Genomic DNA, 24838 nt, shown 5'->3' with positions numbered 1-24838 from the left:
ACAAGTGCATTACAAATGGATGTCAAACGATAACTGGACTTTCACTAATGACACTTGGTGCAACATAGGTAACATGTTATAGTAGAGAGAGTTAAAATCATCTTTATTGTACTGGAACAGACAACGAATACAAGATGAATATTTAAAAACACCTAGGACAGCCCCTTGTCTGGGTTAGGACACCCAGGAGGCGCAAGGTAAAAAGTACTGACATATCAATTTTTACACCCTTGGTCTTTTGGCCGCGGTGAGCTCCCGGTAAGCTCCCGGCAAGCTCCCGTCGTGCGCGCAGCACTTTGCCACTTGCGTTTTTTTTTTTAAATTAAAAAAAAAATTCGCTATTTTAACTGGCACGCTGGCGGTAGTGGACCGGCACTGGAACGACACTGGGACGTCACTAGGACGGTGCGCCAAGCTAGGTTTGTGCACGGCAGTGCGGCGGCAGCCATTCACACGCTACCGCCACAGTGCCGCAGCTCAGTGAGAGGGGGACTTAAGACTTTCAAATCTCGCATCGCCATAGCTTAAGTAGTAGCTTGAATGTGAAAGAAAGGTTTAATGTCAGCTACTTTGTCAGCTCTCCTCAAAGAAATCCTCAAACACGGGACCTCCATTTAACGTCCTATCCGAGGGACGTCCTTAAAAGCTTGAAGCCCCGGTTACACATAGCCGAACATACATGGCTCCCGAACGCTAGCCGACCCAGGTCGGCGGTAGTTCGGAAGTTGTGTGACCAGTTTTTAGGCCACGCCTATTTTTGGCGCCGAACTTGAGCCGAACATGCGCCGAGCATGTCCCAACCATCTCCTAACCAGTAACTGACTGAACCCCGAAGGCTTTCTAACCTACTACCAACCAACCCGACCTCTAGCCGAATCTTTCCTGACTACCTCCCGACCGGTCGCTAACCCTCTCACGAATTGAAATGGACATATTCAGCGACTTTTAAAAGAGGGGTGATTTTCCTTTTTAATCAAAATAATCCATTCTTCTATGTTGTTAACATCACTATTAAAGAGATCAAATTCGGATCGCGTTCAAAGGCTTTTAGCTTTCTTCTCTATTTATGGTCGTGTGAAGGGGGTGATTCGCCCATGTTCTGGTAGTAGTCAGTTTGGTTGGGAATGAGTTAGCAGAAATTTATCTACAACCTTGTTGAGAGTTATTCAGCAGTGGTTATAGCGTGGTTAAGATTCCAATTTTACTGCTGAATTACTCCCGAACCGTGACCAGCCGAACACTAGCCGACCGTGCCGAACACCAGCCAACCCATTCCAGATCATTCCAGACCCTCCGTCCATCTGCAGAGCCGAATGTTTTGAAATTTTCAAAACATTCGGCTGGTACAGCCGAACACCAGCCGACTCAGCCGAATGCCAGCCGACTCAGCCGAACACCAGCCCACCTAGCCCCCGAATCACTCTAACCATGGTCGAGAGAGAGTCGGGAGGCCATGTTCGGCTATGTGTAACCGGGGCTTAACTTAGGGTACTAATTTTCACCTGAGTGGGGAAAGTCGTGTAAAGTGGGGAAAGTCGTGTAAAGTGCCTTTCCCAAGGGCACAACGTCAACGAGACAAATCAGGGGACCCCGGATTTGAACCCAGGACTGCGCCACCGCGACGCTTCTTGGTAACTTGCTGTTACAGGTTCAGGAGTTTATTCTGTTTTGTCGCTGGACGTAAACCTAATTCATTGCTTTGTATAAGGAGAGGCATGACTAAGGATCATATTTATGACGTTCTTTATTGCTCATGAAAACTACCTTTAGCAAAATACACATCGCAAGACCCAAAGTGGACCACAATTGGTAGCGCACCATAACTGGAGTGGTACCTTGCGCTACGTTAGGTCTCGAAAGCAGGGCAAATAGCCAAAAACTTACTTTCCAAGCAGATGTTGGTGGGGAAGATTATATACCTTTTTTCATATGCCCCATTTTGCGTCCGCAGCCCCCCTTGGGGTACATGACAAGAAGGTAAGAATCTTCCGCCATTAACTTCTGTTTGGAAAGTGCCAAAATGTTACAAGACAACAACTTTAGCGTCCGGATCAGGTTCTTTGCTGATTAGTTTTGATAGACTCCCCATGAATACAATGGAACAATCCGATGAACTCGTTCTCGAAACTCTCACAGATTTTTATTACCATAGTTAGATGTTTCCATCATGGTGAATTTACCTTTAAAGCGTCGTCAAGATCCCACATGAAGACTCAATATACTCTATTCAGACCATATGTCTAATATCTGAAGCTAAACTGAGGTTACTCCAGCTCCCTGGTTACGTGGAGTCCTGGGAACGAGGGTGACCCCCGACCTTTCATGTCCACTGGCGCGAGGTGTGAAAACCGTTCGTCACACAAACATGCACACGAGCACATGTCGTGGCATGTTAGGAACCGACGCGACAGGGAATGCACGTTGTATCGCCACAGCTCCTATCTGACGGTAAGTTTATGTTTATGTTTTGCTCGTAACTTTCTTTCTTTCTTTGTGATACCCTCTAACAACCCCTGGAGGGGTATCGCTGAGGGGTAACTAACTGCCTCCCTAACTGAACTAACTGTAACTGTGAACTGTTATTCAAGTCAAAGAAACATGGCCCGGCGCCATGATAGCCGCGGCGACTATTGGAGGGCTTTTTTTACTGCTAATGTATAAGACTGCAAGACTAAAAAAAGCCCTCCAACAGTCGCCGCTAGCCTCTACCAGGCTCCGCGGATCGCTAGGAAAATAGTAGAAATCGGCAAATAGAGTGAAAAGTATGCCAAGGGAAGCTCAATAGGCGACCCACGGAGCTTCCCAGTATAGCGGAGTACCACCCGTACCGAGTACCCTTGGCATACTTTTCACTCTATTTGGCCGATTTCTACTATTTTCCCAGCGATCCGCGGAGCCTGGTAAAGTCGCCTCGGCGCCATGACGCATCATATATATGAGACGAAAATTAGACCAACTTGAGCAAGGATTTTTGAATAGATAGTACTGATGATACAACTGCTGCCTTGCATACTAGTAGGTCATAAAACAAACAAAGAGATATATGTATTTTGTCCGTTAGACCTCACATCACACAGACAGCATGCATTATCTTAGGCGGATATAAAACCTGTTCCAAACCTTGAAGTTTTTGTTTAGTGAGAACCTGAATGTGTAACCTTTACATCTTCTGTCTTGTACAGGTCACAAGCGCCATGTGTGCCTTATCTCCAGATAATTTGTGGGGGTGAAACGGAAAGGTTGGAATGTTCTAGACTCACAGCCAGGCTTCTGTGACAGCTGTTTACAGGTATGTACAAAACTGATATTTCAAAATACATCAAAACCGCATTCAGTTGTATGATAAAACCCTATATTTTGAGGTTGTTGTGTTGCGCCAAAATAATGGTCCCATCTACTATATCAGCTACATATATACCAATGCTATTAGTTTTTATCTAACAAGTCGATGGCTCAGCTTGTAAATACCCTGCTTTGAAAAGATATCTGAAGAAAATGAGAACCAATAAAGAAATGTATGTCATGGCTCTTCAGATACTATTCTCTGAAACCTCCTGGCCATGTTGAAAAAAAAGCGGGTAAAGTAATCTTCCTCCTTGTTCTAAACTAGTAGAGGCTGTGGGGGATCTTGACAAGACAACAGAGAAATGAGCATCTCTCTATTCTGTTGTTGTTGTATATTCTGAGTAATTTTGTTCACAGCGACTTGTTTTTTGTTTGTTATCTTTGATGTGAACCGTTGGTTAATGTAAGGTTAATGCCCTGTTGTTGATGAGAAATTTTGTAGGGAAAATACAGAAAACAGCCAAACAAGTCAACGCTTGTGTCAAGTGTCATAAACCTTACCAAAACAAAAGGAAACCTGGCATCTGCAGTTAGGGAGTTTTCACACCCACTGACATGACCACCCATTGTGTTGTGTTTCTGTTCAGCAGACAAACTAGAAAAACCACATTTGACAGCAAATATAATACTTCAATCCATCACCCTTCCTATGTTGCTATAAAGGGACTGTTTTACTTTTATATCAATGTTTACTAGAAATGAAACATCCTGAAATGTTACTTCTACCCACAAAGGGACAGCCGACTACTACTAGTAAGTATTCCAACATCACCCCACTGGATTTTATGAATTTGTAGCCCCCATGCCAGGCCCATAAGTTTCCCGAGAAAAAAAGGCTACTTGAGTATCAAATATATATGGCTATCTTGAGCTAGTCCAAAGTTGAAACTTTATTCAGTATTTACAACTTCGCAGGTTTTTTGTAAACCTGAATTGCGTTGCAAATTTACACAAACAACAAGTCACCATTAGATAAGAAAATGAACCATCAAAACTACACAGAGGCAAATCACAATTGACACGGTCACAATAGATAAGTAAAATCTCTTTGAAGCACGCTTACCATAGTCACATTAGATATATAAAATCTTGTTGGCGATCATCGTGCAAATACTAAGCTAAAACATTAACAGATATAGCGATGATGGCAATCAATGTAACCTTTTGGCTTATTGTTGCATCAAATTTAGAGTTCTGGGGAAGAAGGACTGTTCATGCCTCTTTGTACGGCTCAACGGCACTTTGTAGGCTGAAGTTTGTCTTAGAAAACATGCTGGATGAAGTTCTACAATGACGGGACAGACAAAATTTTCCAATTGTCTCAAAATTGTCACAGATTTGTGAATTGAATTGTCCCCTACTCAAAGAGTCTATCTCAGTTGACATTGGGACAATGTAAATTTCGATCAAACCATGGAACGACTACAAACTACTAGTACTGTAGTCAGTACTCTCCAAGGAGAGGAGAGGCTCCAGCTGGGACGGGGGTGTTTAAATGTTTGGTCAGTCTGTCTCGAACACGGTTAGTGTTCCCGCATATTTGCCGGTAGCATAAGTAAAGGAATATTCTACTTAGCAGAAGAAATAATTCCAACTAACACAGGCAAGCATTGGTGGAGGGGTCCCTCAGTCCCTGGGCTTGGGGTAGGTACTAACACAGGCAAGCATTGGTGGAGGGGTCCCTCAGTCCCTGGGCTTGGGGTTAAGGTACTAACACAGGCAAGCATTGGTGGAGGGGTCCCTCAGTCCCTGGGCTTGGGGTTAAGGTACTAACACAGGCAAGCATTTGTGGGTGGAGGGGTCCCTCTGTCCCTGTGCTTGGGGTACTGGTACTAACACAGGCAAGCATTGGCGCTGATGCTTAAACTAACAGCACATATGACGGTGATATCACATGTATGGAATGTTTTCCTCATATTTTCCAGATGTCTCAAAGATTCAATATTTGCCAACCCATCTTGTTTTACTATAGATACAGAGAGGAGAGGCAGCCTGCAGCGCGGCCCTGCAGTTATTGTCCAAATCCACCAGGCGGACATCATCTCCGGTGATGGGGATGGACGACTTGACACACCTGTGGTAGCAGCTGCAACAGTATGTAATGAAATTTGGGTGAAGGAGATAACTAACATTATACAAATGTATACATTTTGGAAATGAGGAGCTTTTCTGCATGATAACATGCTATTATTCCTTAGTGGAACATGATAGGAATAGAAGCTAAAGAAATAAACAAAATTGTCTACCTTCCTACGTTACTAGACCAGAGGCTGGCCCCTTGCTTCTCTCTGTCTGGTTTCTACAAGTTACATGGTTCATAATAGTAAGCCATAGCGTCTGCAGCGGGTAAGCTTAATCCTGTGTCTTTTACAATCTGGTCTAGAAGTTTAGATTTGTCCTTTTCCTTACATTTATCTAGCATTTACATTGCATTCTAGAGGAAAAGCAGTGGAGCCACTCCAAGAGAAGAGACTGCTAGCTTCCCTATCAACAGAAGGGATACCAACATGGGAAATTCTCAAATGCAGCAACTCAGCATTTTCCTGACACAAGACTGGGCCAAAGAACTTGGCATTCCTTAAGTTAAGTGACACTTTTCCCTCAATGAACCCCTTTCTCAGGACTTTTTATCATTTGTAATTAACATAAAACTACTGTAATTTTTGTTTCTTTCACTGTTACTTTATGTTCACTGTTATTATTGTCACCTCTGTATTGTGAACTTATAATCATTATGGAAAACCTGTTGTGATTATTTATTATTCCTTCACACGTCCGTTCTGTGAAGTTAAAGTTCAGTGAAAATGTCCATTTTCCTTACACCCTGAAATTTTGCTACCGTGAAGATAAAGTGAATTACAGTAACTGCACTCTTACCATACTGAGCACTTCCAATTCACTGCACTCAAGCCATTCTAAGCACCTGTAAGTCCCTACACTCCAGCAGTCTAAGCACATGTAAATCACATCAGCCACTCTAAGCACCTGTAAGTCACTCCAGCCATTGTAAGCACCTGTAAGTCAGTCCAACCATTGTAAGCACCTGTAAGTCGATACAGCCACTCTAAGCACATGTAAGTCCCTCAGCCACTCTAAGCACTTGTACGTCACTGCAATCCAGTCACTTTAAGCACCAGTATCATTAATCTTTAGGGTGGTCCCTTCAGTTACTATGTAACTGATTTCCAAGGGAGCCCGTCCGGGTGAATGGTGTTAATAAACGTATGGCTGATACGAGACGGGGTTTCGCCAGGCCTCCATCTGGGTGATTTGTAGTGAATCACCAACTCCAGACAGAAGGATTTGGACCATCGCACACCAGGGCATGCCCCTACTCGTTTTACACCTGTCACTGCACTCCAGCCACTCTAAGCACCTGTAAGTCACTCCAGCCATTCTAAGCACCTGTAAGTCACTCCAGCCATTCTAAGCACCTGTAAGTCGCTCCAATCACTCTAAGCACCTGTAAGCCACACCAGTCACTCTAAGCACCTGTAAGTCACTCTAGCCATTCTAAGCACCTGTAAGTCGCTCCAATCACTCTAAGCACCTGTAAGCCACACCAGTCACTCTAAGCACCTGTAAGTCACTCTAGCCATTCCAAGCACTTGTACCTCAATGTGCTCAGCCATTCTAAGCACCTCTGACTGCACCCAGGCCAATCTTAGCACCTCTTACTCACTTGTATCATCCTATGTAGTCTGGCCATTCTGATCACTTTTAGCTATTCAAACTCACTACACTCTGGCTGTTCTGATTACTTGGGTGTTTGGATGCATGATCGAATAAATGATTTGTTAGCCCCTGAGCAGACGTAGGTGTTTGTATGCATGTTATGACAAATGATCTTTCCTCCAAGCAAACACAGGTGTTTGGCTTCTATTATTCTGATGAATGATGTTTTTACTCTGAGGAGTTACGGGTTTTTGGTTTCTAATGTTCTATTAGATAATTTTTCCCATCTTACCAGACACAGGTATTTAGTTTCTATTGTTCTTCTGATGAACAATATTTTTTTTCCTCCAAGCAGAAACATATGTTTGGCTACATGTAATGATGATATTGATTTTTTTATCCTCCAAGCAGATACCTTGGCTAATCTATTATTCTGATGAATGATATTTTCCCTCTCAGCAGACACAGGTATTATTCTGATGAATGAGTTTTTTTTCTCTTAGCAGACACAGGTGTTTGGCAGCATGTAATGATAAATAATTTTATTCCTCCAAGCAGATACAGGCATTTGGCCTCTATTATTCTAATGAATCATTTTTTTCTTTGAGCAGACACAAGTATTTGCTTTCTGCTCCCGTGTGAAATCATGTGCACTTGCGCCAAATTGTGCTCTCGCAAGAGCAGATTCAAAATGGTGCCATAGTTTGGAAAGGAGTCTATCATATCAGTGCCAGATGTGAGGAAAAATGACAGAATATTTTTCAGACCTGGGCAGAACTGAGACTGGCCATGAGAAGATGGGATTTTCGTTGTCATACTTAAAGTACAACAAATGTAATGAAAGGAGATTACTAACATATGTATACATTTTGGAAATGAAGAGCTTGTCTGCATGATAACATGCTATTATTCCTTAGTGGAACATGATAGGAATAGAAACTAAAGAAATAAACAAAATTGTCTACCTTCCTACCATGCTTCCTACGTAACTAGACCAGAGGCTGACCCCTTGCTTCTCTCTGTCTGGTTTCTACAAGTTACATGGTTCATAATAGTAAGCCATAGCGTCTGCAGCGGGTAAGCTTAATCCTGTGTCTTTTACAATCTGGTCTAGAAGTTTAGATTTGTCCTTTTCCTTACATTTATCTAGCATTTACATTGAATTCTAGAGGAAAAGCAGTGGAGCCACTCCAAGAGAAGAGACTGCTAGCTCCCTATCAACAGAAGGGATACCAACATGGGAAATTCTCAAATGCAGCAACTCAGCATTTTCCTGACACAAGACTGGGCCCAAGAACTTGGCATTCCTTAAGTTAAGTGACACTTTTCCCTCAATGAACCCCTTTCACAGGATTTACTGAAAACTGTTTATCATTTGTGATTTACTTCAAACTACTGTAATTCTTGTTTCTTTCACCGTAACTCTATGTTCCCTGTTATCACTGTCATCTCTGTATTGTGAACTTATCATCATCATGGAAAATCTGTTGTGATTATTGAAAATTTCTTCACACATCCGTTCTGTGAAGTTAAAGTTCAGTGAAAATGTCCATTTTCTTTACAACGCCACTCCAGCAACTCTAAGCATCTATAAGTCACTTCACTCCAGCCTTTCAAAGCACCTGCAGCTGTAAGCCACTCCAGCCACTCTAAGCACCTGTAAGGCACTCCACTCCAGCCACTCTAAGCACCTGTCACTCCAGCCATTCTTAGAACATGTAAGTCACTGCACTAGCCACTCTAAGCACCTGTAAGCCACACCAGTCACTCTAAGCACCTGTCACTCAAGTCATTCTAAGCACCTGTAAGTCATTCCAGCCACTTTAAGCACCTGTAAGTCACTCTAGCCATTCCAAGCACTTGTACCTCAATGTGCTCAGCCATTCTAAGCACCTCTGACTGCACCCTGGCCAATCTTAGCACCTCTTACTCACTTGTATCATCCTATGTAGTCTGGCCATTCTGATCACTTTTAGCTATTCAAACTCACTACACTCTGGCTGTTCTGATTACTTGGGTGTTTGGATGCATGATTGAATAAATGATTTGTTACCCCCTGAGCAGACGTAGGTGTTTGACTGCATTTTCTGACGAATAATATTTCCTCTGAGCAGACACAGGTATTTGGCTTCTATTATTCTGATGAATGATTTTTACTCTGAGCAGGTACATGTTTTTTTGTTTCTAATGTTGTAATTAATGATTTTTTCCTGTCTTAGCAGACACATACAGGTATTTAGTTTTTTATGTTCTGATGAATGATTTTTTTCCTCCAAGGAAACATACATGTATGTTTGGCTGCATGTAATAATAATATCGATTATTTTTATCCTCCAAGCAGATACTGGTATTTGGCTAATCTATTTTTATTTTATTTTCCTCTGAGCAGACCTGGGTATTTGGCTGCATGTAATGATAAATCATTTTATTCCTCCAAGCAGATACAGGTATTTGGCTTCTATTAATCTGATGAATGATTTTATTACTTTGAGCACACACAGGTATTTGCTTTCTGTTCTATTGATGAATGATTTTTTTCTCTGAGCAGACACATGTTTGGCTGCATGTAATGATACATTATTTTATTCCTCCAAGTAGATACAGGTATTTGGCTTCTATTATTCTGAAGAATGATTTTTTTATTTGAACGGACACAGGTATTTGCTTTCTGTTCTACTGATGAATGATTTCATTCCTCCAAGCAAATACTAGTACAGGCTTCTATTATTCTGATGAATGATTTTTTCCTCTGAGCAGACACAGATGTTTGGCTGCATATAATGATAAATGATTTTTTCCCTCCATGCAGATACAGGTATTTGTCTAATCTATTGTTCTTAGACTCATAAATTATTATTTTTTTCTTAGCAGACACAGGTATTTGGCTTCTATTATTCTGATGATGACTTTTTCCCTCTCATCAGACACAGGTGTTTGGCTTCTATTTTTCTGATGAATCATTTTGTCCTCTTAGCAGACACAGGTGTTTGGCTTCTATTTTTCTGATGAATCATTTTTTCCTCTTAGCAGACACAGGTGTTTGGCTTCTATTATTCTGATGACTCATTTTTTCCCTCTCATCAGACAAAGGTGTTTGGCTTCTATTATTCTGATGAATGATTTTTTCCTCTTAGCAGACACAGGTGTTTGGCTTCTATTATTCTGATGAATCATTTTTTTTCCTCTCACCAGATACAGGTATTTGGCTTCTATTATTCTGATGATGATATTTTTCCCTCTCAGCAGACACAGGTGTTTGGCTTCTATTATTGTGATGAATGTTTTTTTTTTCCTCTTAGCAGACACAGGTGTTTGCCTTCTATTATTCTGATGAATGATTTTTTTCCTCTCAGCAGATACATGTGTTTGGCTTCTATTATTGTGATGAATGATTTTTTCCTCTTAGCAGACACAGGTGTTTGGCTTCTACTATTCTGATGAATCATTTTTTTCCTCTCAGCAGATACAGGTGTTTGGCTTCTATTATTCTGATGAATGACTTTTTCCCTCTCAGCAGACACAGGTGTTTGGCTTCTATTATTCTGATGAATGATTTTTTTCCCTCTCAGCAGATACATGTGTTTGGCTTCTATTATTCTGATAAAATGATTTTTTTCCTCTTAGCAGATACAGGTGTTTGGCTTCTATTATTCTGATGAATGATTCTTTCCCTCTTAGCAGACATGGGTATTTTATTTCTGTTCTACTGATGAATGATTTTTTTCCTCTGAGCAGACACACCCTCACACACGTGTTTGGCTGCATGTGCTGATAAAGGATTTTTTTTCCTATAGCAGACACATGTGTTTGGCTTCTATTATTCTTTTGAATGTTTTTTTTCCTCTGAGCAGTAACCGGTTTTTGGTTTATATTGTCCTAATTAATGATTTCCCCCCCCCTCCAAGAATACACGGGTATTTGGCTTCTATTGTTTTGATGAATGGTTTTTCCCATCTCAGCAGGTACAAGCGAATTGCACATTCTAATGAATAACTTTCTGTCAACTGTGCAGATTCTCTGGTTCTTTTGCTAATGAACATTTTTTTTTGCCAGCCAAACGACATAAGGGGACAGTGACACAAGGATAGATGGTTGGTGTACACCCTTTCTCATCGGACATTAAGGTCTCATTCCTGTATTACTCCGAGTGGGTACCCTAAAAGAATATGTACCCCAAAATATTAACGACTGCATGAACGTGTGTTTAGATTGGTGGGAAAATTCCCTTTTAGCCAGCCCAACTGATCTCAAGCATCAAACTGATAAAAGCTTGTTTGTAACTGAAGAAATTAGCAGGTAAAGTTTGGCAGCCATGCGCGATGTCGGACGTCCACAGCCAGGCATTGTCGGGGATGCGGTCGTGCGCTTTCAGCTGGAAAGTGCCTTTTGGGGGGTGTACTAGTAGCTAAGTGCAGTGTGTAATTGCTATAAAAAGAGATTGTATGTAGTGAAACTGTTGCCAATTTTATTACATGATGTAGGGTACATGTGCTCAACATAGAATGAATGACCTTGGTGCATTTTCTATAGCTTCATTACGAACGCGCCCATATGTAAAACATGTTTTATAGCTATGGGGCGAAAAAACTCATGAATGAGACCTTGATAATGTGTTCATGTGTCTTTGAACAGGGTGAACCACCAACAAGGAGAGCGTTCATCGTTGTCAGGCTTGGAGAGGATATTGACAGCATCAGGTAATACTGCTGAAGGCATGGTTTGTATTTAGAAGCACACCATCCACGCAAGACTTACCAGTTTGTTCAGATCAATGGGTTAATGCACCTTTCGTAAAGCATGTTCCACAATTGTTTGGGAGTACAGTACAGTATTGAATGTGAACTTGATAGATTGACAACTGAATGAAGAATACATGTGTACATGTGTATAATTCTGTATTATTGTTGAATTTCTTGTGTGTAGGACATGTGAAGAAGAAGAGGAGCCATGGCAGAGACAGCAGCTCAGATATCAGCAGTCTGTCCAGTGTAGGTAACTTACTAACCAGTGTTCTCGCCAGGCCTTTTCAGCATAGGGGCCCCCTATGCTGTGATTTGGACCCCCTATGCTGTGATCTGGACCCCTATGCTGTGTTTCAACCAGCATAGGGGTGTTTCTTTCTGGGACAAACCTTGTGACCCTTCATAAATCTTATAAAAAGTTCATATTTGGCTTTAGAATGAGGCTGTGACAGAGGAAAAAACTCTACTTCACAAAATTTATCCCTCAAAATGCTTGTAATAATGTCTCATTGGGTCATGAATTTACAAATTTTCCGGGGGAACATGCCAGACTCCCTACTCTGGTCATGTCTTCAGCACTCCACGCATGACTTGCACCGCTAAAGTTGGCCTTCTGTACCTGACCCCTATGCTGTGAAAAAATTCTGGTGAGAACACTGCTAACAGTAAATCTTCAAATTCCTGCAGTTGGCAAAATCATGACCCTGCGAATAATTGTGTTTTGTAATTGCAGTCTGCAGACCTATTTGAGCTTTTCATGAATAAATAAAGGTTCAAACTAACAAATAAACTGAAAAATTGTTTGAGCCACGAACTACGAGCACTACGGAAAGCTCCTTTACCCTCAAATCCCCTCAAAAATGAAATGAATTGTATATTTATAGTTTTGCCTGGTAGCCATCCTGGTGTACCTGTGCTGTACTGGTACTAAATCAGGTCAAGCCTGAGGATTACAGATCAGTGGAAGGCAACTTTGACAGATAGAATCACCATGAATTACCGTGGCAGTGTACTGAAGTGTACTGTACTGTAGCACAGATTGAGCTTTAAATGTGCCTGAGTCAAATTTTCATCTTTATTTCAATACTGGAGTCATAGCTGACTATTGGTGAGGGTGATGGTCATTATAGATGCCATGTAATAGGCCCGTGTCTATCAGAATTAAACATTATGTTGTTATCGGTTGTTTTTGTCCTTTAATCAACCATTACTTGAACATTAGTAGTTCAGGGCCAGACCTGTACCTAAACCTGTGTACCTGTACCTAGAATTTGTTTAGGTATACAGCTCTAACCAGGTGTTACATGTTATATCGTGAACAACCTTGGACAAACTTCAACTTGGCGACTTGACTTGAATTAAAAATTACATTTTCAATGTGTTTCTGGATACTTGTTTGTCAAACTATAGCCTTAGTAAATGTTTTTTCCACTTGCTTTGGGTCAAAATTAGACATTCATCTTAGTCAAACATCCCATTGATACCCATACTTTTAAAGACTTGAAAAAAAGGCCCTTCCAAAAATGCGCTCTTAGGATATCTAGTCTGATGTTGAAAATAATGTTTATAGTGTTTGTGTGAATATTTATTCATCAATTTCCACCCTTTAACAACTTAAGTCTTCTATTGCCTTGGCCCAAAAATTGACCTGGAACTTCAGCAATTATCCCATAAGAACCAGTACTTAAGGGATGATTCCCATCATACATCACACCCCATGGGTCTGCATGAAGGGGCACTACTCAATTCCTGGATTATAAATGGTTCATTTATTTGTTCATCTGTAAATAATTTTTACCAACTTGGTTGATTTTGTATTTATAAAGATGTGGTCTATTACAAATCACACCTGCTTCTGTTTTTTTCTGGGGTTGCCTATATGCATGTATACATGCATCTGTCTGTACTGTATCTATAGCTGATGCCCAGCATGTACCTGCGAAGCTGGTGTGTTACGCTTACGAGTGGTTATACTGACTGTACAGATACAGATACGGAACTGAGTAGTATCTTGATCAACATGCAAATTAAGATTTCTGATTCTAGATTCATAAGAAATTAATCCTTTTTTAAAGCACATTCATTTATGTATTTTACGCTTGTGTTTGCAGTGTCAGTGGTATGAAGGACCTAAGCTGAGGGATTTCCTGTTGGGATGTGAGCCTGAGAAGACTACTCTTCAAGCAGAGGTTGTAAGGGAGATCATGACTTAACTCAAGACTACTCTCCAAGTAGAGGTTGGAGGGGGGGAAATGCTATATTCTCCTGTTTACAGGTTCCAATCACAAGAAGGTATAATCAGGCCTTTAGTTGAAAACCAAAGGAGACCAACTGCAGATTGAAAGTCTATCAACTACCAATCTAATCCAGATTTTTGAAGGAGTTGAGAAGAGTGCTGCCAGTAATGTAGTTACACTTTTAGCATGACACAAATGTGAAGCTTGAAGTCTAAATTTAATGAGATAAGATTAAGCGACAGATCTGTATTTTATGTGGAAGATTCTAATGGAACACATAATTCACTACAAGCTGATAGTTTTGTTTATTAATCCAATCACAAGATCATTTTCCAGTGTCTGATGTTCATATGACACACCAATTCCTCTAATCTGTGCCCATCAAGGCTTTAAAATGAATGGGTTCAGAAGCTTTATGACAGGATTTGCCAAACATTCAGAAAAATTATAAATCAATCACTGCTGAACATTGGTGCACAAACACAAAGACATGTACTACAGAAATATAGAAAAGGCTCAAAAGTACCTCATAAAGCAATCTCTGGCACAACTCTTACGTACTCTATCATCAAAGTGTTTGTATATTAGGACACAACAATTTGTTGTTTTTTCCTTCAAAAATTTGCTCACTCCATTGCTTTTCAATTGCATATTGTCCTTGTCTTCCTAGTTTCTACAGTTTCCCAAAATGTGTTGTCCATAGAAATGATATATTTGATGTGGTCGTAAATGGGTCTATCAAACTTTGATTTATGGATTTTTGATTTTGACGCACCAGATTTTATTTGTACCCATTGTATGTTGTCCGCTTCCGTTCTACTGCCAAGCTGTAACACGTATTGTGATTATTGCCTGTGCATATATTATACTGGGCCCCAATGGAAATCAGGTATCCTAGCTGTTTGGGCTACCCAGGAGTCTCAAGATGAAATAAATAAATAAATAAATAAACTGTTTTCTTATTTTGTCTTACCAGTTTCTCCCAGTTGTATGTCCGTTTAACTTTGTTTTCCTAAATAGTCTAAGAACAAAGAAATTAAATCAGTACGACTGTAATCAGTTTTGTATAGTTATGGTTAATGCGTGGAAACAAGTGATGCGTTGTTTATCCTTACAGAGGTTATGAAATATACAGTATGTATGTGTATGTATGTGCTTCAAAGATTTGTATGTCATCTGACGTGCTTTGTATTTATTGAAGGGTCTATTTCTGATTGAATGAGTCTCTTGCTGCATTTCCTTGATTCTCACTTTAGTAACTAGATACGGGCAAACATACATCAAAGCTTGGGATAGACAACGGTTAGTCGTTTTAAGTTGTATAAATACAAATGCCCTTCCCCCTCTCGGCCCGATAGGTTGATATTCAAGGTGACCTAAGTCAGGTCTAGTAGACACGACACGTCCAGTGTATCATTGGTATCAATACACATCTCTGTATGTAGGTGTGAAAGAGGTCCCCGTTGAGTTAATCCTCTACGCAGTTTAAGATAAGGAGTTAATCCTCGCAGGTTAAAAGCCCGACGCAGTGTAAAGCCCCAACGAAGTTTCAGTTCCGACGCAGGTTAAGTTCCGACGTACGTATTTTAAGAGTTCATCCATGTTTATATAGTTAACCCCATCCTGTCCCCTCCTAACTTAAGTCCTTTGAGTGGTTGCGGAATCCAGGTTTGACTCTACTTTGCGTTCGTAAATTATAACATTAAAAAAGGCTAATGTGTCCAATTAACGGAGATGTGCCTAACTATAGTCGATTATTTGCGCCCTCCGGTGGCCTATAACCATTAGGTGTTAAGAAGGTGTGAAGTGAACGAGGTGCTACATGTAATTAGGCTCCCGTGGAGTTAATCCTCGACCGTTTTTTTAAGGTTCGGTTGCTGTTTTAAAAACTCGACTGTTGTTTTAAATACTCGACTGCTGTTTTAAAACTCGATTGCGATTTAAGAACTCGATTGCGGTGTCAAGGCCTCGGTTGCGATGTAGCGACTCGAATGTGATGTAAGGACTCGATTGCGATGTAAAGACTCGATTGCTGCGATATGTAAAGATAGCGATGTCGGTTGCAGTGTTATGATCGGTTGCGATGTAAGGTAAGTGTTGTCGTTAACGACAGCTAAATCGCGGTCGAAATCCAAACGCCGTCATGGCAATGACATCGACTCTAGTTTTGACGCATCGCCGTGCAGCCTTGTTATCGAACCGAAAAAAGGACTTGTTAGACCGCCAACTTTACATTAGCCGTGAGGGACAGGCAGAAGGTAGACAGGGAAACACAGGCGCAAGCAAGTAAGCGAACTCCCAACCACCCACACATCTTCTGCACTATTGCCATTGTAGGACAGTGTAGAAACGTCAAACTTACACCAGATATCAATCCCCATACGTAACAGGTGAGACGCCTGTACTGTAGAGGAGGACTACATTTGTCAGGTTCAGTATGTACAGCTATCTCCGTGTCTTACGTTAATCTAATGAAATCATCATATTCAAGATTGATAATAGAAACTTGATACAACTTGTAAATTTCATGTTTGATAACGACAGGTTATTGACAGGTGCTGACGTGTTGGAACGGTAATGCAATGCAAAACAAAGTGTGGGTCTATGTTTATTTATAGCTGGGGACACTACTTGAAAGGCAAGTGATTTGATGTAACTCTCAAGGAAATTACTTGGTATCAGACCACTTTGAAGTAACAGTTACATAAATTGATAACGAAACACATCACGCAGGATTTGAATCAACCGTCAGTTGCTAGACCACTTGGTATGATTACGTTTTTACCATCAGCAAGATTACGTTATCGGCACCGTTTGTGTGTGTGTGTGTTAGAGGGGGTGGGGGGCTTGGAAGTTGTCAATGGATCTTTATGATACTAGTATTTGGTAGGTGTCGGAAAAATGTAGGTCAAGTACGAAAATTGCCTTCTATCGTTATTTTACGGCCCTGCAGCGGAACGTCCGGTTGTGATATCTCACGTTCTGGACATGACACGGCCGTGATTTTTAAGAGGCAGATTGCTCCTGTTGGATACGAGGGCAGAGGGCAAACATAAGGAAGGGGTGATTATCGTGTCAGTTGAATTCAGAGCGAATGTGGCCTAAGGTTGTATTACCTTAGTCAAGGAGGTTATGATTTAGGTAGATTGTATGTGTGTGTGTGTGTGTGTGTGTGTGTGTGTGTGTGTGTGTGTGTTTGTGTGTGTGTGTGTGTGTGTGTGTGTGTGTATGTGTGTGTATGTGTGTGCGTGTGTGTGTGTGTGTGTATGCGTGTATGTGTGTGTATGTATAATGTGTGTGTGTGTTTGTGTGTGTATGTGTGTGTGTGTGTTTGTGTGTGTGTGTGTGTGTGTGAGTGTGTGTGTGTGTGTGTGTGTGTGTGTGTGTGTGTGTGTGTGTGTGTGTGTGTGTGTGTGTGTGTGTGTGTGTGTGTGTGTGTGCGCGTTATCGCGTTATGTTCTTCACCAAGATAACCTAAGAACGGCTGGAGGGATTGTTTTCATCTCAATTCCTCCACCATACCTGTGCCACTGGCTTGATTCAGACGCACGAAGTACATTAGATTGAAAAATTTCTGCGGATGTCCACTGATTTAAATAGATACAACAATGTGATTCATAGAATATGCTGTATTCTATAGATGATCGAAGGGCCATGTCAAGAACAACGGCATTTGTACGCAATTCAGAAGCGGTCTCAAATTGTATACTTTAGACTAAAGGATATCGTTCATCTTCAATGAAAGGTTCTGTTACATGTAGACTCTGCCAAGGAAGGACTTAAACATCGAGAGGTATTCATAACTATGTAACAAGAGTCCGTAGGACACAATCCTCCGTGAAGTATTTATAGTGTGTACATTGTGGATAAGGTGCTCCTTATTATCTTCGCCGAGGAACTCGGAGTAGATTATGTTTTCGGTTGAGTCGGCTGTTGTGTGGGTCTGTATGTATGTCAAGAGCATAACTCGGGAAACCTTTGATGGATCTTCATGATATTTAGTAGGTGTGTAGTGGTTGTGCAAAGGAAGGTCAAGTTCAAAAATCGTTCACCTGGCGTTTTCCAACAATACTACAGCGGACTTTTAATTTTTCTGTGTTTGTATGTAGGCAAAAAAAGTGACGGAAACGTTGATGGATCTCAATGATTTTTGGTAGTTTGGAAGAGATTGTGGGATCGGAGGTCAGGTTTAAAAATGATTTATTTGGCGCCCTCCTACAAAACTGCAGCAGGTTTTGTGTGTGTGAGAGTTTGTATGTCGCCAGCATAACTTGAGGAGCTATTGGCAGTTGTGCATGATATTTCGTGGATAGGTAGTGATGTCAACGAGGAAGGTCAAGTTCGATAATGGGCCTCCTATCGGGTATTTGAGGTACTGCAGCGGAGTTTCAACGTTTGAGGCCAAATTTTCTAAAGGCTATATGTTCATGATTTTTTGGTAGTATATAGCTTCTGGGACGGCAAGTGAGTGGTGGGAATTAAGGCCCCCTAGCTGCTCGATTGGAACTGCAGTTGGCGTTTTTGTTAATACATTTGGAGACGAATAACTCTAGCAGGGATTGACGGATTATCATAATTCATGGCATGTGGATAGTTTCGGTGATGCTGTACATAACTGAATACTTGTCATGCAAATAAGACGATAATTTGCATAATAAATGAGGAAAGTTTATAAATTCCCCGAAAGCTCGTAGTCAAATCTCATACAAGTGCTATGGTAACGATTGTTAAGTGGTGTACAGCTCTTGGGGCAGGGAGTAAGTGATGTAAGTTTAGACCCCCTGGTGGCTTGCTTAGAACTGCAGTGGGATTTTTTTATGTTACCTTTGGAGGCGATTAACTCGGGTAGGGTTTGATGAACTTGCATTGTTTTGGACAGGTAGGTTATTGAGGTAATTAGATATTGCATGTACCCAGGGTAGATGCAAAAGTTATCTTTGATAATCAATTAAGTGGTGAAATAGGCTTCTTTATAATCAAATTTTTAATTACCTTTTGTCGACCTATATCTAAGGACAACACCTGCTTGTCAGCAGGCCTGTGCAAATTAGATTGATGCTCTCTGGTGACCTCGAAAACCACCGGCCAAACTACACTCCCGCTGGGACGTAGCTTATATCAACAAACACAGGAAAGGTCTGGCCCTGTGCGGGACAAGTCCGAACGATGAATATAAGGAAATGTGCAAAGCAGCAGGCACTACAGAAGGCATTATACTAAGCTTTATGTGGTTTGTAAAATGCAGTTGTATACCACACTGGATGTGGACCACAGTCCTTCGTAGATGAGAGTAAGAAAAGGTTCTTGCGCAGATAGTGACATAAACATCCTCAAAATCAGGATACTCTTTAAAACAGACCCATGCTACCCATCAGGACCTGACTGAACTCCCCTCCAGGGTGTTTCACCTTTAAGACAGAGACACGAAAAAACAGTAACAGCTCTCACAAATCTAACACCCTCCAAAAAAAGGTGAAATAGTAGGCTTAGATATTATGAATTTATGATATTATGATATTATGATATTATGATATCATGATATTATGATATTATGATATTATGGTATTATAATATTATGATATTATGATATTATGATATTATGATATCATGATATTATAATATTATGATATAATGATATTATGATATTATGATATTATGATATATAATATTATGATATTATGATATTATGATATTATGATATCATGATATTATGATATTATGATATCATGATATCATGATATTATGATATTATGATATTATGATATTACGATATTACGATATTACGATATTACGATATTACGATGTTGATATTTTGATATGTTGAATTTATGATAAAATGATATGTTGAATTTATGAATTTATGATATTATGATATTATGATATTATGATATTATGATATTATGATATTATGATATTATGTCTTTCAAAATGTGTATGATATGGAATAAAGATGTATTCTTTTCATATATATTGACTGTACCATTTCATCATCACTTTCAACTTACAACACTGCAATATCGAACCTTTGTGGCCCATATAATATCAACATACTAAGTACTTATATTTTTTCATGACCAGTTTTAACATATACATTTGTACCAGCACACTTTGCACATATACTAGTCCTGTACCACCAAATGATTTTTAACCCCATCTAGACTGGACTCATTCGCCCCATCATAACTTCCAAATGGTATGGTGCATGATCAAATTTGCAGGGGGTGATAAGCACGAAAATATCAATCACTCTCCATAATACGCCTTGATTATTTGGCGAAGATAATGTGTTCGTGGAACTCTAGTTTGCTAATTTCCTTTGCTAGTGACCTGCTAGATAAATTCATGAAATGGATCTTGCTGTAAGGTGTGAAATGACAGACATATTCACTTCTAGGAATTACTATCCTGGTTTATTTTGTTGTATTTGGCGATTAATTGTCTAGGGATGAGCCATTGTACTGGATAATTGTTATTGATGGCCCCAGACTTTAATGGTTTCGTCCATTGCATGTCATCTTTGTTATGAAGCACTATTTCTCGATTATAACTGCCAGTCCTATCATCTTGTGATACTTTACTTTACGGATCCTGCACTACCCTGCGGGGACTTCTACTTCATTGTTAAACATAAACATTGAAACATTCATCAGCGAACACCCAGGGCTCTTTGTTCTCCTTTTTTCTATGTATAGGACTGAATTAGACAATTATATGGGCAGCCTCTTGTTGTACTGTAGGAAAACGCCAGGTTAACCATTTTCGAACTTGACCTCCACTTCCACAACCGCCCTCATTAGATATCCAAAACAACATTACCTTCCACATAGTTCATTGAAAATCAATATTCTACACTTCTTAGGGGTTTTGGCACCTGCTGAATCTAAATTTGCCATTAAAATGATAATATCTGAATACGTTGATGAAGGTTAGACATCCAGGTAATAACTGGATAAAATTTTGAAACAGTCAGACGTTTCAGATACCACCCGATACATGTAAGAGGAGTAGCTTAAGGATTCATCACGCTAAAAGCAACTGCATGGAGTTTGAAAGAGTGGGAAGGCTGGGAACCCATGTCAGAGAATCATCATGGCAAGGTTCACATCCCGCTGGCAGGACACAACTATCATACAAGCATATGCCCCAACGAACGATGAACGCAAAGCAATCAAGGAAATATTCTATGAATATCTCAACTCAATACTACGTTACATCCTTGGCATCTGGTGGCCCAAGAAGACAAACAACGCAGATCTCCTTGAGAGAACAGGCCAGGAGCCGGTGTAAGTCACCATCAGGAGAAGACATTGGAGGTGGATAGGACACCCTTTGAGAAAGCCTCCATCATCCATTACGAGAGCAGCGCTGGAATGGAACCCTAGGGAAAAAGAAAGAGGGGATGACCACGGACAAAGACAAAGACAAAGACATAGACATAGACAAAGTCAGTGCCAACACCTCATGGCAGGAGGAAGAGAGGATCGCTGGAGACCGGAAGCGGTCAGCCTCTACCAGGCTCAAGACGTGGCTAGAAAGAGTAGAAATCAGCCCAATCAAACTTAACCTTCGCTTTTCCCGACCCCTACCCACCTACCAAATATCATAAAGTACCGCAAGTTCTCCACAAGCACACAGGCAGACAAACGGCACAGAAAAAACAATTTCTTGAAATTTCTTGGCGAGGGTGATACAGTTTCAAATGCCAGACACGTGCAGGATAGAGAGACCACAGTCAAGTTAGTTCGATAGCCGCATTAGGGTTTCGCGGTTTACCGATATACCGGCCCCGATATCCAATTTAACGGTGAGCCAGGGAGCTAGATATTGATGGGGAAATTTGATCTAGCCTTATCTGCACCAAATCTAATTATGATCCATCCAAAAGGGCATAGGTCACACACTGTGGTCCGTCCACCGGCGAGTTGTTAGGATGAAGTGAGGGCAGAGGTGTAGAAGTTGAGGATTAATCACAATTTATTGCAAGTTCATGTAACATGAAAAGGAATATGATGAACAATATAACGTGTTACTACTCTAGTCTAACTACTGACCCTAAATTCTAACTTATTGGGTTTGATTTATTTTCCTAAGACATTGGAAAAGGAATGATCCCACCTTTTCTGTAATGTGTTGGTTTTGTGATGTTGAGAGGAGAGTAGATTTCTTTTTGTCTGTTCGCGAAAAAAAATTAGGATGGAATTTGGTGGCCTTTTTAAACAGCTCCTTTCTTTCGTGATCGTAGAAGGGGCAATTTGAAATGAAAGAAGTTTCGTCTTCCACCGTTTTTGACATGCAGTATTTACAATTTTTTCGCACGCAGGTAAGTTCTTGTTACGCCCTGTCTCTATTTCAACCTGTAGACTTGCGTTACGGTTCATTGCATTCCGTGGTACTGTCAAACACGAAAAGGATTTTGACTGGTGTCCATTCCCGTAGCTCCGGTTACATCTTCAGACCCCTCCTCCTTTCAGCGTCGAGCGACGTTGAAGCGAAAAAGGGATGGTGACAAAATTCATATCGTGCTTAGTTGTTATTATTTATGTATTTGTTTATTTCTGTTTTCTTTTACCAGAGTTGCTCTCTCAGTCCCTGGGCACATCTTTTACAGTGCATACGTGCACTACAACTCTATATATAAGACAAGAACAGATTCGTACATAAAAGAGATGTTCTTTTTAATCGTAGTCGTTATCCATGCCATGTCGCAAGGTTTGGAGGTCAGGGGTCAAACATCCTCATACACAGCGTTTTGAAAGATTGTGTAGACGATGTGGTTCGATCTTAGATCCAGTGTTTGATTTTGGTCCCTTGCAATTTGGATTCCTCGACACGTATGTCACTTTAATCTTCTATAAAGGCTTCAGAAATTAAAGCCAGCTGATCCCAGACTGTAAGATACGGGGAAACCTCCATGCATATGATATAAAGAACCCTTCAGTGCGAGCCTGGTTAGTGTTACTCTCCTCCCCTTTTTACTCTTTATGATGTAGCACGTCCAACAAATGGTCGCCCAGAGACGACTGTAGAAATAATTCATTTCTCATAACCGCACTTGTGGGATGTTTCAGCTATTACAGCCGCAGCGTGGTGATGATGAAACCATCAATTCGATATCTACACAGGAAAGCCAGGAAATTGGATTGCGAGGTCTAGAGTCACTCTCTATGCCTCTTACATCACCAGGAATTACTTCAGCCTTTGAAGAATGCATTCAGGACAAGAGTTCGAAGATCTCATAACTCGGTTAACTACACTTAGAGTTTCTGTAAATTTCTTTCATTTCATGTTTTAGTCATCATTGTGAGCCTGAAAAACGCGCTCTCCCAATTGCGTTCAGTGATCACACTGGTTCGACCGGGAATTTCACAGAGGTCGCTGAATGAACGCTCGGCGATCGACTAGGTCGCTCAGAGGTCCCTGAACGAAAGCTCAGCTATCACTTAAGAGACGTACAGAGGTCGCTCAGAGGTCTCTGTAGATCTCCCAAACAAATGCTGACATTTGAGTTTTTGGTCGTTAGAGTAGCTCGCATAGGTCCTCTACGGTCGTGTCGAACATGGCGGCAGGCGGCAACCATTACCCTTTCATACCCAATGCGCCCCCGGGCTGTGATAGCTCACCGCAAAAAAGGAAGTGCGTGTGGTTTACTTGATGCAGGAAGTCCGTGCCACATCATAACTTGAGCCCCAAAAAGCCCCACTCGTAGAGCCTGATAAGAAGGCTATAGTTTGTAATTTGTGTTTTGCCAAACAAATCTAAAGTACACAAGTATCATACTTTATTTTGGGCTCATATTATGGAGCTTTACTCGTACTAAAGTGTGGAGACTGCAAACTAAAATTTATTCTTATTCTCATCGGCAAGACTGTGATTTATTTCACACCATACAATACGAAATGAAATCCTCAGTCCCTTAAGTGGTTGTTGGGACCAGGTTTGACTGTAACACGGCACTAAAAGCAGATTTGACCTAAATATTGCGATAAAAGCCAGGTAAGTATGGTAATACCAGGATAACCGGCATAAGTGTTGCTATAGGCAATAAATAGCAACTAACAGCAACAATATCACTGACGAAAGATGGCGTATGCTGTCTGATACGCCTGACTGTTTCAAAATCTTATCCAGGTGCTTGAGTAACTGTCTTTTCGCGTATCTTATTACCTGGGGGTCTAACCTTCATCAACGTAATATCAGACTTTCCTGGCATTTATCGCTTTTAGTAAAGCCAACTTTTGGTGAGGTGTATAGCTATTAAGATGTCTTGCTACTTGATAAAGGTAATTCTATCAAAGAGGGCTAATGATATGGTTTTTCGACGGGATCACATGTCAGTAAAGGTCTGGATGAGTATTTCTTTCAGGGACATTTGCTTTGCTCCAGCGTGTTCAAGAAAAAGAACCAAGTTGCGTAATTCAGAAGTGTTTTTTTTCTGCACTGTTTATTAAATTGATAAGAGTTGAAAAAATGACAAATGAAAAGACGAAGAAGGATACATTGGCATTTACGACCCGTTGCTGTAGTCACGTGTCTCTGACGTCACGTCCCGGCCGTAGCAGCAAGGAAATTTTTCCCTGAGTGTTGGTTTTGTAAAGTTCAGTCCTTGTTTACAATATCATTTACCAACGCATGTCAACTTTTATCTTAGAGATGAAACGAAAACACCTTTTGAACTGGGTTGAAAAGGGGCGATTGAAAGGTTGCAAGGCTAGGCCTGCCCATGGGGCATTGGATTAGGCCCATGCGTCAGTTCGAGAAAAATCATTTAAGGTAGAACTAATTCAACATCTTTGATCAACTACACGGGCCGTTTTCAAAGGTTCCCGACCAGCTGAAGTA

The 24838-nt window shown here is 40.7% G+C and overlaps 1 long non-coding RNA gene across 4 annotated transcripts; it reads left to right on the top strand.

Moving 5' to 3' along the window:
- The first annotated feature begins 1327 nt into the window (after positions 1 to 1327).
- Positions 1328 to 15055, top strand: LOC136431049 (uncharacterized). Of its 4 annotated transcripts, XR_010754972.1 has the most exons (7): positions 1329 to 2448; positions 3183 to 3289; positions 5318 to 5439; positions 5784 to 7488; positions 10004 to 11717; positions 11944 to 12008; positions 13874 to 15055. It is a non-coding gene; the product is annotated as an uncharacterized lncRNA (long non-coding RNA). The 4 variants fall into 4 exon arrangements; XR_010754970.1 differs by having other exon boundaries at positions 1328 to 2448; positions 5784 to 11717; XR_010754971.1 differs by having other exon boundaries at positions 1328 to 2448; positions 5784 to 11717; positions 11944 to 12012.
- The last annotated feature ends 9783 nt before the right edge of the window (positions 15056 to 24838 follow it).

Source organism: Branchiostoma lanceolatum, chromosome 3, assembly GCF_035083965.1.
Source record: "Branchiostoma lanceolatum isolate klBraLanc5 chromosome 3, klBraLanc5.hap2, whole genome shotgun sequence".
NCBI classification, from domain to species: Eukaryota; Metazoa; Chordata; class Leptocardii; order Amphioxiformes; family Branchiostomatidae; genus Branchiostoma; species Branchiostoma lanceolatum.
This window is presented reverse-complemented; position numbering and strand designations above follow the sequence as displayed.